Source organism: Pseudophryne corroboree, chromosome 6, assembly GCF_028390025.1.
Source record: "Pseudophryne corroboree isolate aPseCor3 chromosome 6, aPseCor3.hap2, whole genome shotgun sequence".
NCBI classification, from domain to species: Eukaryota; Metazoa; Chordata; class Amphibia; order Anura; family Myobatrachidae; genus Pseudophryne; species Pseudophryne corroboree.
The window spans coordinates 404,255,077-404,267,105 of NC_086449.1; the positions used below are offsets into that span (position 1 = coordinate 404,255,077).

Sequence of the window (12,029 nt, forward strand, 5' to 3'; positions counted from 1 at the left end):
ATCTAAGTTCTCTCAAAAAATTATATATGAAAATATCTCTTGGATACAGGTATCACGGCTACACTCCTTGACAGTATGACCGATGATAGACTACCTGGGCACGTTCGGAATTCTGCTGTCTCTCATTTGTCGTGGCAGTGAATGAGTGATGAGTGATTCTTATTAGTGCCAGTCCTTAGAAAATAAAGAAATAACACAATTCGTCAGACTTTCCTTTCTGCTTTTGGCTGTTGTGTACTCGACACAGCGCAGCCAATGAGAGAAGTACTCAGCTGTCTTCTTCAGGTTAGAGAAAGGATAGGGTAATTGTTCATAGAATTTTGAGTTCTTATGTTTTTCTGTGTGATTGCAAACATCACAGCATAAAGTAAATATTCCAGAAAACATATGGCTCAAATGAACAAGAATCAGAAACCATAGGGTCCGTGTCGCTAAAATTCTTAACAGATCTCTAGCCTAAGTTAGCCAGGATATGGATATTCACAATGTGCCGCAAATGTGTTGACAACTTGCTGTACAGTGCAATAGTTTTCATAAATCTGTGGCTTCAAGATAATATATCAAGATAATATATATTGTCATCTGTGTTACTACAGACTATATATAGGGGGTAATTCTGAGTTGATCGCAGCAGCAAGTTTGTTAGTAATTGGGCAAAACCATGTGCACTGCAGGGGGGGCGGGGGGGCAGATATAATATTTGCAGAGAGAGTTAGATTTGGGTGGGTTATTTTGCTTCTGTGCAGGGTAAATACTGACTGCTTTATTTTTACACTGCAATTTAGATTTCAGTTTGAACACACCCCACCCAAATTTAACTCTCTGCACAGGTTATATCTGTCCCCCCTGCAGTGCACATGGTTTTGCCCAACTGCTAACAAATTTGATGCTGCGATCAACTCAGAATTAGGCCCTATATGTAGTCCAAGTATGCGAAAGAAAACAACAAGGGTCATAGAACCTGTATCCATGCAGTCCCCCACCAATTGAGGCAAGACCTGGTTAAGTAGACTGAAAACTGAATATTCATTTAAATAATATTGTATCAAAAGGTTGATTACTACCTCGCTGTGCGTGTGATGAAAAAATAACAGCTTTCAGCTTTCAAAGACCCGTTGTTAAGAGATCATATATTGGAGTTCAAATGCAAAATCTGGTCATACCACGATCTGAGTATACTACTGTTAGCATTCTATAGCAACGGTGAGAAAGGTGATATCGTCCTGCACCTGGCCATTAGACATAGGATTAGACATATAAGCATCACACTCGGTATATACCACATGACACTGCAAATATAGTAATAACCTAAAACATAAATGTTCACATACAGCCTGCATGCTGTGGTTGCCCGCTATGCGAAACTAGCGGGCATGCCCAGGGACTCCTAAAGCATTCCCCTTTAGGAACAACATAGTGGGTTTGATTTAGTAGTAAGTTTATTTTCTCTGACGTCCTAGTGGATGCTGGGACTCCGTCAGGACCATGGGGATTAGCGGCTCCGCAGGAGACAGGGCACAAAAATAAAAGCTTTAGGACTAGGTGGTGTGCACTGGCTCCTCCCCCTATGACCCTCCTCCAAGCCTCAGTTAGGTTTTTGTGCCCGTCCGAGCAGGGTGCAATCTAGGTGGCTCTCCTAAAGAGCTGCTTAGAAAAAGTTATTAGGTTTTTTATTTTCAGTGAGTCCTGCTGGCAACAGGCTCACTGCAACGAGGGACTTAGGGGAGAAGAAGTGAACTCACCTGCGTGCAGGATGGATTGGCTTCTTAGGCTACTGGACACCATTAGCTCCAGAGGGATCGAACACAGGCCCAGCCATGGAGTCCGGTCCCGGAGCCGCGCCGCCGACCCCCTTGCAGATGCCGAAAAGTGAAGAGGTCCAGAAACCGGCGGCAGAAGACTTTTCAGTCTTCATGAGGTAGCGCACAGCACTGCAGCTGTGCGCCATTGTTGTCAGCACACTTCACACCAGCGGTCACTGAGGGTGCAGGGCGCTGGGGGGGGGCGCCCTGGGCAGCAATGATAATACCTTGTTCTGGCTAAAAATACATCACATATAGCCCCTGGGGCTATATGGATGTATTTAACCCCTGCCAGGTCTCACAAACACCGGGAGAAGAGCCCGCCAAAATAGGGGGCGGGGCCTATCTCCTCAGCACACAGCGCCATTTTCCTGCACAGCTCCGCTGCGAGGAAGGCTCCCAGGACTCTCCCCTGCACTGCACTACAGAAACAGGGTAAAAAAACAGAGAGGGGGGGCACTTTTTTGGCGATATTGATATATTAAGCTGCTATAAAGGAAACAACACTTCTGTAGGGTTGTTCCTATATATTTATAGCGCTTGGGTGTGTGCTGGCAAACTCTCCCTCTGTCTCCCCAAAGGGCTAGTGGGGTCCTGTCTTCGATAAGAGCATTCCCTGTGTGTCTGCTGTGTGTCGGTACGTGTGTGTCGACATGTATGAGGACGATGTTGGTGTGGAGGCGGAGCAATTGCCGGTAATGGTGATGTCACCCCCTAGGGAGTCGACACCGGAATGGATGGCTTTGTTTATGGAATTACGTGATAATGTCAGCACGTTACAAAAATCAGTTGACGACATGAGACGGCCGGCAAACCAGTTAGTACCTGTCCAGGCGTCTCAGACACCGTCAGGGGCTGTAAAACGCCCTTTACCTCAGTCGGTCGACACAGACCCAGACACGGACACCGAATCTAGTGTCGACGGTGAAGAAACAAACGTATTTTCCAGTAGGGCCACACGTTATATGATCACGGCAATGAAGGAGGCTTTGCATATCTCTGATACTGCAAGTACCACAAAAAGGGGTATTATGTGGGGTCTGAAAAAACTACCTGTAGTTTTTCCTGAATCAGAGGAATTGAATGAAGTGTGTGATGAAGCGTGGGTTAACCCCGATAGAAAACTGCTAATTTCAAAGAAGTTATTGGCATTATATCCTTTCCCGCCAGAGGTCAGGGCGCGCTGGGAAACACCCCCTAGGGTGGATAAGGCACTCACACGCTTATCAAAACAAGTGGCGTTACCGTCTCCTGAAACGGCCGCCCTCAAGGATCCAGCTGATAGGAGGCTGGAAACTACCCTGAAAAGTATATACACTCATACTGGTGTTATACTGCGACCAGCCATCGCCTCAGCATGGATGTGCAGTGCTGGGGTGGTTTGGTCGGATTCCCTGACTGAAAATATTGATACCCTGGATAGGGACAGTATTTTATTGACTATAGAGCAATTAAAGGATGCTTTTCTTTATATGCGAGATGCTCAGAGGGATATTTGCACTCTGGCATCGAGAGTAAGTGCGATGTCCATATCTGCCAGAAGAAGTTTATGGACGCGACAGTGGTCAGGTGATGCGGATTCCAAACGGCATATGGAAGTATTGCCGTATAAAGGGGAGGAATTATTTGGGGTCGGTCTATCGGATCTGGTGGCCACGGCAACAGCCGGGAAATCCACCTTTTTACCTCAGGTCCCCTCCCAACAGAAAAAGACACCGTCTTTTCAGCCGCAGTCCTTTCGTTCCTATAAGAACAAGCGGGCAAAAGGACAGTCATATCTGCCCCGAGGCAAAGGAAAGGGTAAGAGAGTGCACCAAGCAGCTCCCTCCCAGGAGCAGAAGCCCTCCCCGGCTTCTGCAAAGCCCTCAGCATGACGTTGGGGCTTTACAAGCGGACTCAGGGGCGGTGGGGGGTCGACTCAAGAATTTCAGCGCACAGTGGGCTCACTCACAGGTGGACCCCTGGATCCTGCAGGTAGTATCTCAGGGTTACAGGTTGGAATTCGAGAAGTCTCCCCCTCGCCGGTTCCTAAAGTCTGCTCTGCCAACGTCTCCCTCAGACAGGGCGACGGTATTGGAAGCCATTCACAAGCTGTATTCTCAGCAGGTGATAGTCAAGGTACCCCTCCTACAACAGGGAAAGGGGTATTATTCCACACTATTTGTGGTACCGAAGCCGGACGGCTCGGTAAGACCTATTCTAAATCTGAAATCTTTGAACCTGTACATACAAAAATTCAAGTTCAAGATGGAGTCACTCAGAGCAGTGATAGCGAATCTGGAAGAAGGGGACTTTATGGTGTCCCTGGACATCAAGGATGCTTACCTGCATGTCCCAATTTGCCCTTCACATCAAGGGTACCTCAGGTTCGTGGTGCAAAACTGTCATTATCAGTTTCAGACGCTGCCGTTTGGATTGTCCACGGCACCTCGGGTCTTTACCAAGGTAATGGCCGAAATGATGTTTCTTCTGCGAAGAAAAGGCGTATTAATTATCCCTTACTTGGACGATCTCCTGATAAGGGCAAGGTCCAGAGAACAGCTGGAGGACGTAGTAGCACTAACCCAAGTAGTGCTGCAACAGCACGGGTGGATTCTGAATTTTCCAAAATCTCAATTGACCCCGACGACACGTCTGCTGTTCCTGGGAATGATTCTGGACACGGTTCAGAAAAAGGTGTTTCTTCCGGAGGAGAAAGCCAGGGAGTTATCCGAACTTGTCAGGAACCTCCTAAAACCAGGAAAAGTGTCTGTGCATCAATGCACAAGAGTCCTGGGAAAAATGGTGGCTTCTTACGAAGCGATTCCATTCGGCAGATTCCACGCACGAACTTTTCAGTGGGATCTGCTGGACAAATGGTCCGGATCGCATCTGCAGATGCATCAGCGGATAACTTTGTCTCCACGGACAAGGGTGTCTCTTCTGTGGTGGTTGCAGAGTGCTCATCTGTTAGAGGGCCGCAGATTCGGCATACAGGACTGGGTCCTGGTGACCACGGATGCCAGTCTGAGAGGCTGGGGAGCGGTCACACAGGGAAGAAACTTCCAGGGAGTGTGGTCAAGCCTGGAGATGTCTCTTCACATAAATATACTGGAGCTAAGAGCGGTTTACAATGCTCTAAGCCTGGCAAAACCCCTGCTTCAGGGTCAGCCGGTGTTGATCCAGTCGGACAACATCACGGCAGTCGCCCACGTAAACAGACAGGGCGGCACAAGAAGCAGGAGGGCAATGGCAGAAGCTGCAAGGATTCTTCGCTGGGCGGAAGATCATGTGATAGCACTGTCAGCAGTGTTCATTCCGGGAGTGGACAACTGGGAAGCGGACTTCCTCAGCAGACACGATCTACACCCGGGAGAGTGGGGACTTCATCCAGAAGTCTTCCACATGATTGTGAACCGTTGGGAAAAACCAAAGGTGGATATGATGGCGTCCCGCCTCAACAAAAAACTGGACAGGTATTGCGCCAGGTCAAGAGACCCTCAGGCAATAGCTGTGGACGCTCTGGTAACACCGTGGGTGTTCCAGTTAGTGTATGTGTTTCCTCCTCTGCCTCTCATACCAAAAGTACTGAGAATTATACGGCAAAGGGGAGTAAGAACGATACTCGTGGCTCCGGATTGGCCAAGAAGAACTTGGTACCCGGAACTTCAGGAGATGCTCACGGAAGATCCGTGGCCTCTACCTCTAAGACGGGACCTGCTTCAGCAGGGACCGTGTCTATTCCAAGACTTACCGCGGCTGCGTTTGACGGCATGGCGGTTGAACGCCGAATTCTAAGGGAAAAAGGCATTCCGGAAGAGGTCATCCCTACCCTGGTAAAAGCCAGGAAGGAGGTGACTGCACAACATTATCACCGCATTTGGAGAAAATATGTTGCGTGGTGTGAGGCCAGGAAGGCCCCGACGGAGGAATTTCAACTGGGTCGATTCCTACATTTCCTGCAAACAGGATTGTCTATGGGCCTCAAATTAGGGTCCATTAAGGTTCAAATTTCGGCCCTGTCGATTTTCTTCCAGAAAGAATTGGCTTCAGTTCCTGAAGTCCAGACTTTTGTAAAAGGAGTACTACATATACAGCCCCCGGTTGTGCCCCCAGTGGCTCTGTGGGATCTTAATGTAGTTTTGGATTTTCTCAAATCCCATTGGTTTGAGCCACTCAAATCGGTGGATTTGAAATATCTTACATGGAAAGTAACCATGCTACTGGCCCTGGCTTCAGCCAGGAGAGTGTCAGAATTGGCGGCTTTATCGTATAAAAGCCCATATCTGATTTTCCATTCGGACAGGGCAGAACTGCGGACGCGTCCTCAGTTTCTGCCTAAGGTGGTTTCAGCGTTTCACCTGAACCAGCCTATTGTGGTGCCTGCGGCTACTAGCGATTTGGAGGATTCCAAGTTGCTGGACGTTGTCAGGGCATTGAAAATATATATATTTCAAGGACGGCTGGAGTCAGAAAATCTGACTCGCTGTTTATACTGTATGCACCCAACAAGCTGGGTGCTCCTGCTTCTAAGCAGACGATTGCTCGTTGGATTTGTAGCACAATTCAACTTGCACATTCTGTGGCAGGCCTGCCACAGCCTAAATCTATCAAGGCCCATTCCACAAGGAAGGTGGGCTCATCTTGGGCGCCTGCCCGAGGGGTCTCGGCATTACAACTCTGCCGAGCAGCTACGTGGTCGGGAGAGAACACGTTTGTAAAATTCTACAAATTTGATACCCTGGCTAAAGAGGACCTGGAGTTCTCTCATTCGGTGCTGCAGAGTCATCCGCACTCTCCCGCCCGTTTGGGAGCTTTGGTATAATCCCCATGGTCCTGACGGAGTCCCAGCATCCACTAGGACGTCAGAGAAAATAAGATTTTACTTACCGATAAATCTATTTCTCGTAGTCCGTAGTGGATGCTGGGCGCCCATCCCAAGTGCGGATTGTCTGCAATACTTGTACATAGTTATTGTTACAAAAAAATCGGGTTGTTATTGTTGTGACCCGTCTGTTCAGAGGCTCCTACGTTTGTCATACTGTTAACTGGGTTCAGATCACAGGTTGTACGGTGTGATTGGTGTGGCTGGTATGAGTCTTACCCGGGATTCAAAATCCTTCCTTATTGTGTACGCTCGTCCGGGCACAGTATCCTAACTGAGGCTTGGAGGAGGGTCATAGGGGGAGGAGCCAGTGCACACCACCTAGTCCTAAAGCTTTTATTTTTGTGCCCTGTCTCCTGCGGAGCCGCTAATCCCCATGGTCCTGACGGAGTCCCAGCATCCACTATGGACTACGAGAAATAGATTTATCGGTAAGTAAAATCTTATTTTATACATCTCTCTGAAATTATGTTGTCCGCAATCTCTTGCATCAATCTCCAAGGGAGAAGAAACAAAACTTTCTGAATTGCACAGCTGCACGTGGAAAAACAGAAGTCCCGGTTTCCCAGCTCACCCAGAGACAACAGGAAGTCAGAGACAGGAGAGAAGTTTAAAAATCCCATTTACCCACTATACAGTGAGCTGATACCTGTTAGAGGTCAGTGAGTAGGGAACAGTTTGTAGTGCCAGGGTGTGTGGACATTAGCCGTCCCAGGAGAGCATGGCATGTGTGACTGCAGGTCACTGCAGCAGACTAACTATTGAGCACAAGGAGTACTAGGACTTTTTTATGTTTGTTTTAAGATATGTACCTGTGTGGCCAGGCCTAAGCCTCTGTATGCTTTGCACAGTGTCTGATGCCAGTAAGGACACTGTTTTTGACTGAAAGACCGGCCTCACGAGTCCTTATTTCCAGTACCTAATTTACATGTTGTTGTTGTTGATGTTGGGGTTTTTAATTTTTTTTTTTTTATTAACAATCTTTTTATTAAAGATTTCTGCAGCGGGATACACTGTGTTCCACAGGGAATACATTGGGATGTAGAGAGAGAGCATGATCCAGGCACCAACAGGTTAAAGCTTTAGCTCTCCCAAGATGCATTGGGGCCTCCTCTATAGCCCCGCCTCCAGGCACTGTGAGCTCAGTTTTCAGTTGGTGTCTGCAGAAGCAGGTCACTTAACAGGTGGGCTGCACTGGGCAGCCCTGAAAAAGCTTTTTTCTGACAGAAAATTGCTTCAAAACTGGGCTGTCATCGCTGTATGTCATGGTGACACTTCAGCGCTGCAGCTCCATCACCTCCCAAGCTGCGTTGCATACTCCCACTGGCTCAGTTCCCGGGAACTTGCGGCGGATACGCTCCGGCTTAGGCACACAGTCGCAGAAGCTCTCCTGGTTCGCATGGCTGCTACGGGGAGGAGGTAAAAGGGTCCCCCAGGTGGGACTCGCCATTAAATCGCGTTCTGATCGCAGTCTAGGGAGACGGACTGCGATGCTGGCGTGGACACTGTGACCGAGCAGGGTATAGATAACCAACTCTAGAAATATATTAAAATAATTATTTGACAATGCTAGATGGTTAATATACAGTTAAAATGTTTTTAATTGATAATATCATCAGTTTAAAAAGGATTTTTTTTTTTAAATATCATAAATTACAGTACTTTGCTTATCTGACTCCATAGATATTCCCCATACGGACTTGGTACCTTCTCCGGATTCCTCCTGTAAGCACTTGAAATGGCTGGCGTAGCTCAATAGGATGCAGGTCCCAAGTGTTAGTAAGCACACGATGAATGTCCCATAAATGGCGGTGCTTTAGGGGTGTCCTTGGATTTGAGCAAATATTTAGGAGCTTTCCGCTGGAGGGTTGTTGATGTCTATATAATGACCATTAGGTGATGGTAGAGAGTCCACAATGAAATGAAGTGAAGTCTTTAAGGCTCAACGCGTTTCACCGGGTTGTTGTACCCCAGCTTCCTCAGGAGCATATGAGTGTGGTGTTCCCAGACCTGCTTTAAATACCTGATGGGTAATGATGTGATTGTATGCACATGTGTGCATACAAACATAATTTAAGAAACCGTCTAGCAAAATCATAACAATATATGTCAGAGGCAATACTATGTTGTTCAACAATTCATATATTCTATAATTGGTCAGATTTGATAAGTAAAAAACGATAAATTGTGTGCATTTACCATAATAGTTCTTACTATTTCTATCCGGTCACGTGATCTTCAAAACCAATCTGATCCGTAGAGTGAGTGGATCCAATTGGTTCACACCGGTCACGTGATCGGATCCAAGGAGGGTGTTTATATTCCGTGTGTTCCTGACATCATAAGTTTACATTAAATAAAGGGGGGTATAAGTACATATATTTAATAGCCACCATTATCTGAAAGTAGAATCAAGATTGTGAGTGTGGTCACGTGATATCCCAACACGTGATCTGTGTTGTAATTTTGCTGGTTGTTATTTCCGTTGCCATGGGAACATACACAGAGAGCATCGGACCCCCTTTTCTCCAGCTGCTTTACTCGACAGCGCACATACACATTTTTTTTCCCAGGGACCCCACTATATCCACCAAGGCATAGGAGTACAGGTCGGATATACTAATGTCCATTTTTAATAAGACTCCACAGTACCAGGTGGTGAAGTCCAGCATAGGGGAGCCGGCACTTGACCTGTAGCCCATCCCCCAGCCCAGGGCACCATCTACTGCTGGTGTTCTCGCCCTGGAGCTGCCTCACACTCTCCCTCACTCCCTGAATGAGACGCTGGGTGCCATTTTCTAAAATAGATGCAACTGGTCTCCGGGACTGCAGAGCAAGGTCTCCTTTGTAAACCCACCTGTACATCAGTGTCGTGGTTTTACAAACACTTAATATTCTACATGTCGATATTAAGACAGCGTTAGTTCAAAACAAGTGTACCTCTACCAGAATATATTATACGAGTATTCTGATATATACATCTAGTCTCAGACCGCGCATTGATATATATATATGTGTGCACAAATAAGGATGCACTCTCACCAGACTTCTCCAGGGTGAAATTGATAGATTTTAATCCAGACAGCACATACTCATAAACAGAAGGTCAACGTTTCGGCTCACAGGTAATCTGGTCTTGACAAAGGCTCTGCTGTGAGCCGAAATGTTGACCTTCTGTTTGTGAGTATGTGCTGTCTGGATTAAAATCTATCAATTTCACCCTGGAGAAGTCTGGTGAGTGCATCCTTATTTGTGCACATGTATCGTGGAACTTTGTTCTGATAGGACCTGTTCCTGGATTTTGCACCCCAGCAACTGTGATTATTAACGACATGTGAGTGCTGCTCTTCTACAATGGCTATATATATATATATATATATGTTCATACAGTAATCCAATTAAATTTTATTGTCATGAAAATAATTATCTGCATTGTAAATGTGACTGTGTGCCTGTATCTGCTATGTGATTTCACTGCAGTATATTCCAGATATATGTATCACTGTACACTGTACCCTAGGGGACTAGGTGCATCTGGGTTAATATATAGTGCGTCACAGTATTTACCTATTACGTGTATTCTACTGTGTACCCAGTCACATAATACCGGATTTATTCGCAGTAATTGCACTCTGTCTGGCTTCATCATACTAAACCGATCTGTTGCATTTGTGTATAATGTTTAACATGTAGGGCAGTACTGTAAATCTGGGGATGCTCCTGCATCCTGCAGAGCATGCGCAACGGATTTGCCTGAGGGGGAAGCTTTTTGTGATGGTCTGTGTGCTATGTCTCGTACATCACCGAGTCAGTCCGCAGCTCCTGTATTTAATCTGGAGCCAACCTGGGCTGCGTTCTCAAACCTACTGGGTACTCTAGTTGAACGCTTTATGCCCCCTATGGGACTACCTTTAACATTACAGTCACTGATGTCCCCATGGTTACTCCGCTTTGGGCGTGAAAATTTTACCTCACGTGTTGTAGCGTATGACTCATCCCTTGGTCAGGCAAAACCCTATTCCTGGTCACTCTTGTGCCTCTGGGTCATCTAAGCGGGCTGCTCCCTCCTCCCTACCCAAAAATCTCTGATACAGGTTGAGTATCCCTTATCCAAAATGCTTGGGGCCGGAAGTATTTTGGATATTGGATTATTCCGTATTTTGGAATAATTGCATACCATAATGAGATATCATGGTGATGGGACCCAAGTCTAAGTACAGAATGCATTTATGTTACATATACACCTTATACACACAGCCTGAAGGTAATTTTAGCCAATATTTTTAATAACTTTGTGCATTAAACAAAGTGTGCGTACATTCACACAATTCATTTATGTTTCATATACACCTTATACACACAGCCTGAAGGTCATTTAATACAATATTTTTAATAACTTTGTGAATTAAACAAAGTTTGTGTACATTGAGCCATCAGAAAACAAAGGTTTCGCTATTTCACTCTCACTCAAAAAATTCTGTATTTCGGAATATTCCGTATTTCGGAATATTCCGTATTTCGGAATATTTGGATATGGGATACTCAACCTGTATTTTATCTGAAGAGTGGGGGCTCATGCTGTCCTGTCGTCCCTATATTAGGTGTTTCTGACAAGGATTTTTCATTGCTAAATGATACCACTGACCTTGTGGTTACTGGGAAACAAATCCTACAAATCACTAAGAGGATTCCCCTACTGTGGTTAAACAAACTGATATGTTCACTGATATGTTCTCCACAATCTGACCATTAAGTCTACATCAAACAAGACCCCTGGTCTAATCCAGGGAAGACATTCCCCCTTTCTACAATGGGGCATTAGCTCGATATCCTCCCCCTGCAGAGTTATATAACAAGTAGGTAATTCACTGATAGTGAACTCATGTGTCACCCATCGGGTGTCGTCCACTCTGTCTCTCACCACTGTCCCCTCACAGTAGGAACCGACCGATAAGCATGTGGAGGAATGCCTGAAGTCTATTACTCCCTTATGAGTGTTGTACATAGACCACGATTGCGTCCTCTTGGTGCTGCAAAATAGATTGATGACTGGCTCAGGCATTAGAGGAAGAACTGCCCGAGGATATATCTGACAATGCCAGACATTCCCTGTCTCACAATACCACCGCCACCTTTTTCTACACCAGGAGGCGTCCCCTGAGGCGGGTGTGTTGGCTGCCAAGGCATCAAATACATCGGTCCTGGCTCACCGTATTCTGTGGTTGAGGTCATGGAAGGTGGATCTGGACTCCAAAAGTCCTTGAAGATATTCCCCTTTACATCGTATTTGGGGAAGACCTCATTAAAAATTGGGTCTGAATCGGTGGCTACTATGACTTCCTTTCTCCCAAATGTTACTCCTT

The 12,029-nt window shown here is 46.2% G+C and overlaps 1 protein-coding gene across 6 annotated transcripts in view; it reads left to right on the plus strand.

Moving 5' to 3' along the window:
- Positions 1-12,029, plus strand: part of CAMK1D (calcium/calmodulin dependent protein kinase ID) — a 571,288-nt gene that overhangs the window by 339,125 nt on the left and 220,134 nt on the right. Inside the window, exon 1 of one of the 6 annotated variants that reach the window (XM_063926886.1) lies at positions 7,306-7,324. The exons of 4 other annotated variants lie outside the window; for them this stretch is intronic. The gene's annotated coding sequence lies outside the window, so the exon portion shown is untranslated. Of the gene's footprint in view, positions 1-7,305; positions 7,325-8,089; positions 8,187-12,029 lie in introns of those variants that run through there. One more of the 6 variants, XM_063926885.1, reaches the window with a different exon arrangement.